This window comes from Zonotrichia albicollis, chromosome W, assembly GCF_047830755.1.
Source record: "Zonotrichia albicollis isolate bZonAlb1 chromosome W, bZonAlb1.hap1, whole genome shotgun sequence".
In the NCBI taxonomy this organism is placed as follows: Eukaryota; Metazoa; Chordata; class Aves; order Passeriformes; family Passerellidae; genus Zonotrichia; species Zonotrichia albicollis.
The window spans coordinates 26,523,803-26,530,825 of NC_133859.1; positions in this window are offsets into that span (position 1 = coordinate 26,523,803).

A 7,023-nucleotide genomic window follows, 5' to 3' on the forward strand; every position below is an offset into this window, starting at 1 on the left:
GTGGATCTGTGTCCCAGCACCCATTCCTGGGCTGACTCTGCCTCTTTTCCAGGATCTGTGTCCAAGCACCCACTCCTGGTCTGACTGTGCCTCTCTCCCAGGCTCTGTGTCCCAGCACCCATTCCTGGGCTGACTCTGCCTCTAAGCCAGACTCTGTGTCCCAGCACCCATTCCTGGGCTGACTGTGCCTCTAAGCCAGGCTCTGTGTCCCCGCACCCATTCCTGGGCTGACTGTGCCTCTGTCCCTGGATCTGTGTCCCAGCTCCCATTCCTTGGCAGACTGTGCCTCTCTCCCATGCTCGGTGTCCCAGCACCCATTTCTGGGAAGACTGTGCCTTTCTCCCTGGATCTGTGTCCCACCTCCCATTCCTGGGCTGACTCGGCCTCTCTCCCTGGCTCTGTGTCCCAGCGCCCATTCCTAGGCTAACTGTGCCTCTCTCTCTGGCACTGTGTCCCAGCAGCCATTCCTGGGCTGATTGTTCCTCTCTCCCTGGATCTGTGTCCCTGCAACCATACCTGGGCTGACTCGGCCCCTTTTCAGTCTTGTGTCCCAGCACCCATTACTCGGCAGATAGTGTCTCTCTTGGCTCTGAGTCCAAGCACCTATTCCTGGGCAGATTGTGCCTCTCTCCCATGCTCTTTGTCTAAGCACGCACTCCAGGGCTGGCTGCCCCCCCGTCATGCTTTTTGTCAAGCATCCAATTCCTGGGCTGACTGTGCCTCTCTCCCTGGCTCTGTTTCCCAGCACCCATTCCTGTTCTCAGTGTTCCTCTCTCCCAGGCTCTGTGATCCAGCAGCCATTCCTGGGCTGACTCGGCCCCTTTTCAGTCTTGTGTCCCAGCACCCATTACTCGGCAGATAGCGTCTCTCTTGGCTCTGTGTCCCAGCAGCCTTTCCTGGGCTGATTGTTCCTCTCTCCCTGGATCTGTGTCCCTGCACCCATACCTGGGCTTTCTTTGCCTCTCTCGCATGCTCTGTGTCCCAGCACCCATTCCTGGGCTCAGTGTTCCACTGTCCCAGGCTCTGAGTGCAAGCACCTATTCCTGGGCGGATTGTGCCTCTGTCCCATGCTCTTTGTCTAAGCACGCATTCCAGGGCTGGCTGCCCCCCCTTCATGCTTTTTGTCAAGCATCCAATTCCTGGGCTGACTGTGCGTCTCTCCCTATCTCTGTTTCCCAGCACAGGTTCCTGGGCTCAGTGTTCCCCTCTCCCAGGCTCTGTTTCTGAGTACCCATTCCTGGGCTAACTGTGCCTCTTTTCCAGGATCTGTGTGCAAGCACCCACTCCTGGTCTGACTGTGCCTCTCTCCCAGGCTCTGTGTCCCAGCACCCATTCCTGGGCTGACTCTGCCTCTAAGCCAGACTCTGTGTCCCAGCACCCATTCCTGGGCTGACTGTGCCTCTAAGCCAGGCTCTGTGTCCCCGCACCCATTCCTGGGCTGACTGTGCCTCTGTCCCTGGATCTGTGTCCCAGCTCCCATTCCTGGGCAGACTGTGCCTCTCTCCCATGCTCGGTGTCCCAGCACCCATTTCTGGGAAGACTGTGCCTTTCTCCCTGGATCTGTGTCCCACCTCCCATTCCTGGGCTGACTCGGCCTCTATGCCAGGCTCTGAGCCAAGCACCCATTCCCGGGCTGACTGCGCCCCCTTCAGGCTCTGTGTCCCAGTTCCCATTTTTGGGCTCAGCGTTCCTCTCTCCCAGGCTCTGTCTTCCAGCACCCATTCCTGGGCTGACTGTGCCTCTCTCCCTGGCTCTGTGTCCCAGCGCCCATTCCTAGGCTAACTGTGCCTCTCTCTCTGGCACTGTGTCCCAGCAGCCATTCCTGGGCTGATTGTTCCTCTCTCCCTGGATCTGTGTCCCTGCAACCATACCTGGGCTGACTCGGCCCCTTTTCAGTCTTGTGTCCCAGCACCCATTACTCGGCAGATAGTGTCTCTCTTGGCTCTGAGTCCAAGCACCTATTCCTGGGCAGATTGTGCCTCTGTCCCATGCTCTTTGTCTAAGCACGCATTCCGGGGCTGGCTGCCCCCCCTTCATGCTTTTTGTCCAGCATCCAATTCCTGGGCTGACTGTGCCTCTCTCCCTATCTCTGTTTCCCAGCACAGGTTCCTGGGCTCAGTGTTCCTCTCTCCCAGGCTCTGTTTCTGAGTACCCATTCCTGGGCTAACTGTGCCTCTCACCGTGGATCTGTGTCCCAGCACCCATTCCTGGGCTGACTCTGCCTCTTTTCCAGGATCTGTGTCCAAGCACCCACTCCTGGTCTGACTGTGCCTCTCTCCCAGGCTCTGTGTCCCAGCACCCATTCCTGGGCTGACTCTGCCTCTAAGCCAGGCTCTGTGTCCCAGCACCCATTCCGGGGCTGACTGTGCCTCTGTCCCTGGATCTGTGTCCCAGCTCCCATTCCTGGGCAGACTGTGCCTCTCTCCCATGCTCGGTGTCCCAGCACCCATTTCTGGGAAGACTGTGCCTTTCTCCCTGGATCTGTGTCCCACCTCCCATTCCTGGGCTGACTCGGCCTCTATGCCAGGCTCTGGGCCAAGCACCCATTCCCGGGCTGACTGCGCCCCCTTCAGGCTCTGTGTCCCAGTTCACATTTTTGGGCTCAGCGTTCCTCTCTCCCAGGCTCTGTGTCCCAGCACCCATTCCTGGGCTGACTGTGCCTCTCTCCCTGGCTCTGTGTCCCAGCGCCCATTCCTAGGCTAACTGTGCCTCTCTCTCTGGCACTGTGTCCCAGCAGCCATTCCTGCTTTGACTGTGTCTCTGCCCGGCTCTGTGTCCCAGCACCCTTTCCTGGGCTGACTCTGCCTCCATGCCAGGCTCTTTATCCAAGCATCCATTCCTTGGCTGACTGTGCCTCTCTCCCTGGCTCTGTTTCCCAGCACCCATTCCTGTTCTCAGTGTTCCTCTCTCCCAGGCTCTGTGATCCAGCAGCCATTCCTGGGCTGACTCGGCCCCTTTTCAGACTTGTGTCCCAGCACCCATTACTCGGCAGATAGCGTCTCTCTTGGCTCTGTGTCCCAGCAGCCTTTCCTGGGCTGATTGTTCCTCTCTCCCTGGATCTGTGTCCCTGCACCCATACCTGGGCTTACTTTGCCTCTCTCGCATGCTCTGTGTCCCAGCACCCATTCCTGGGCTCAGTGTTCCACTGTCCCAGGCTCTGTGTCCCAGCACCCATTCCTAGGCTAACTGTGCCTCTCTCTCTGGCACTGTGTCCCAGCAGCCATTCCTGCTTTGACTGTGTCTCTGCCCGGCTCTGTGTCCCAGCACCCTTTCCTGGGCTGACTCTGCCTCTATGCCAGGCTCTTTATCCAAGCACCCATTCCTTGGCTGACTGTGCCTCTCTCCCTGGCTCTGTTTCCCAGCACCCATTCCTGTTCTCAGTGTTCCTCTCTCCCAGGCTCTGTGTTCCAGCAGCCATTCCTGGGCTGACTGATCCTCTCTTCCCGGATCTGTGTCCCAGCACCCATTCCTGGGCTGACTCGGCCCCTTTTCATTCTTGTGTCCCAGCACCCATTACTCGGCAGATAGTGTCTCTCTTGGCTCTGTGTCCCAGCAGCCATTCCTGGGCTGATTGTTCCTCTCTCCCTGGATCTGTGTCCCTGCACCCATACCTGGGCTTACTTTGCCTCTCTCGCATGCTCTGTGTCCCAGCACCCATTCCTGGGCTCAGTGTTTTACTGTCATCCCAGGCTCTGAGTCCAAGCACCTATTCCTGGGCGGATTGTGCCTCTCTCCCTTGCTCTTTGTCTAAGCACGCATTCCAGGGCTGGCTGCCCCCCCTACATGATTTTTGTCCAGCATCCACTTCCTGGGCTGACTGTGCGTCTCTCCCTATCTCTGTTTCCCAGCACAGGTTCCTGGGCTCAGTGTTCCCCTCTCCCAGGCTCTGTTTCCGAGTACCCATTCCTGGGCTAACTGTGCCTCTCACCGTGGATCTGTGTCCCAGCACCCATTCCTGGGCTGACTCTGCCTCTTTTCCAGGACCTGTGTCCAAGCACCCACTCCTGGTCTGACTGTGCCTCTCTCCCAGGCTCTGTGTACCAGCACCCATTCCTGGGCTGACTCTGCCTCTAAGCCAGGCTCTGTGTCCCAGCACCCATTCCTGGGCTGACTGTGCCTCTAAGCCAGGCTCTGTGTCCCCGCACCCATTCCTGGGCTGACTGTGCCTCTGTCCCTGGATCTGTGTCCCAGCTCCCATTCCTTGGCAGACTGTGCCTCTCTCCCATGCTCGGTGTCCCAGCACCCATTTCTGGGAAGACTGTGCCTTTCTCCCTGGATCTGTGTCCCACCTCCCATTCCTGGGCTGACTCGGCCTCTATGCCAGGCTCTGGGCCAAGCACCCATTCCCGGGCTGACTGCGCCCCCTTCAGGCTCTGTGTCCCAGTTCACATTTTTGGGCTCAGCGTTCCTCTCTCCCAGGCTCTGTGTCCCAGCACCCATTCCTGGGCTGACTGTGCCTCTCTCCCTGGCTCTGTGTCCCAGCGCCCATTCCTAGGCTAACTGTGCCTCTCTCTCTGGCACTGTGTCCCAGCAGCCATTCCAGCTTTGACTGTGTCGCTGCCCGGCTCTGTGTCCCAGCACCCTTTCCTGGGCTGACTCTGCCTCCATGCCAGGCTCTTTATCCAAGCATCCATTCCTTGGCTGACTGTGCCTCTCTCCCTGGCTCTGTTTCCCAGCACCCATTCCTGTTCTCAGTGTTCCTCTCTCCCAGGCTCTGTGATCCAGCAGCCATTCCTGGGCTGACTCGGCCCCTTTTCAGTCTTGTGTCCCAGCACCCATTACTCGGCAGATAGCGTCTCTCTTGGCTCTGTGTCCCAGCAGCCTTTCCTGGGCTGATTGTTCCTCTCTCCCTGGATCTGTGTCCCTGCACCCATACCTGGGCTTACTTTGCCTCTCTCGCATGCTCTGTGTCCCAGCACCCATTCCTGGGCTCAGTGTTCCACTGTCCCAGGCTCTGAGTGCAAGCACCTATTCCTGGGCGGATTGTGCCTCTGTCCCATGCTCTTTGTCTAAGCACGCATTCCGGGGCTGGCTGCCCCCCCTTCATGCTTTTTGTCCAGCATCCAATTCCTGGGCTGACTGTGCCTCTCTCCCTATCTCTGTTTCCCAGCACAGGTTCCTGGGCTCAGTGTTCCTCTCTCCCAGGCTCTGTTTCTGAGTACCCATTCCTGGGCTAACTGTGCCTCTCACCGTGGATCTGTGTCCCAGCACCCATTCCTGGGCTGACTCTGCCTCTTTTCCAGGATCTGTGTCCAAGCACCCACTCCTGGTCTGACTGTGCCTCTCTCCCAGGCTCTGTGTCCCAGCACCCATTCCTGGGCTGACTCTGCCTCTAAGCCAGGCTCTGTGTCCCAGCACCCATTCCGGGGCTGACTGTGCCTCTGTCCCTGGATCTGTGTCCCAGCTCCCATTCCTGGGCAGACTGTGCCTCTCTCCCATGCTCGGTGTCCCAGCACCCATTTCTGGGAAGACTGTGCCTTTCTCCCTGGATCTGTGTCCCACCTCCCATTCCTGGGCTGACTCGGCCTCTATGCCAGGCTCTGGGCCAAGCACCCATTCCCGGGCTGACTGCGCCCCCTTCAGGCTCTGTGTCCCAGTTCACATTTTTGGGCTCAGCGTTCCTCTCTCCCAGGCTCTGTGTCCCAGCACCCATTCCTGGGCTGACTGTGCCTCTCTCCCTGGCTCTGTGTCCCAGCGCCCATTCCTAGGCTAACTGTGCCTCTCTCTCTGGCACTGTGTCCCAGCAGCCATTCCTGCTTTGACTGTGTCTCTGCCCGGCTCTGTGTCCCAGCACCCTTTCCTGGGCTGACTCTGCCTCCATGCCAGGCTCTTTATCCAAGCATCCATTCCTTGGCTGACTGTGCCTCTCTCCCTGGCTCTGTTTCCCAGCACCCATTCCTGTTCTCAGTGTTCCTCTCTCCCAGGCTCTGTGATCCAGCAGCCATTCCTGGGCTGACTCGGCCCCTTTTCAGTCTTGTGTCCCAGCACCCATTACTCGGCAGATAGCGTCTCTCTTGGCTCTGTGTCCCAGCAGCCTTTCCTGGGCTGATTGTTCCTCTCTCCCTGGATCTGTGTCCCTGCACCCATACCTGGGCTTACTTTGCCTCTCTCGCATGCTCTGTGTCCCAGCACCCATTCCTGGGCTCAGTGTTCCACTGTCCCAGGCTCTGTGTCCCAGCACCCATTCCTAGGCTAACTGTGCCTCTCTCTCTGGCACTGTGTCCCAGCAGCCATTCCTGCTTTGACTGTGTCTCTGCCCGGCTCTGTGTCCCAGCACCCTTTCCTGGGCTGACTCTGCCTCCATGCCAGGCTCTTTATCCAAGCATCCATTCCTTGGCTGACTGTGCCTCTCTCCCTGGCTCTGTTTCCCAGCACCCATTCCTGTTCTCAGTGTTCCTCTCTCCCAGGCTCTGTGATCCAGCAGCCATTCCTGGGCTGACTCGGCCCCTTTTCAGTCTTGTGTCCCAGCACCCATTACTCGGCAGATAGCGTCTCTCTTGGCTCTGTGTCCCAGCAGCCTTTCCTGGGCTGATTGTTCCTCTCTCCCTGGATCTGTGTCCCTGCACCCATACCTGGGCTTACTTTGCCTCTCTCGCATGCTCTGTGTCCCAGCACCCATTCCTGGGCTCAGTGTTCCACTGTCCCAGGCTCTGTGTCCCAGCACCCATTCCTAGGCTAACTGTGCCTCTCTCTCTGGCACTGTGTCCCAGCAGCCATTCCTGCTTTGACTGTGCCTCTCTCCCTGGCTCTGTTTCCCAGCACCCATTCCTGTTCTCAGTGTTCCTCTCTCCCAGGCTCTGTGTTCCAGCAGCCATTCCTGGGCTGACTGATCCTCTCTTCCCGGATCTGTGTCCCAGCACCCATTCCTGGGCTGACTCGGTCCCTTTTCATTCTTGTGTCCCAGCACCCATTACTCGGCAGATAGTGTCTCTCTTGGCTCTGTGTCCCAGCAGCCATTCCTGGGCTGATTGTTCCTCTCTCCCTGGATCTGTGTCCCTGCACCCATACCTGGGCTTACTTTGC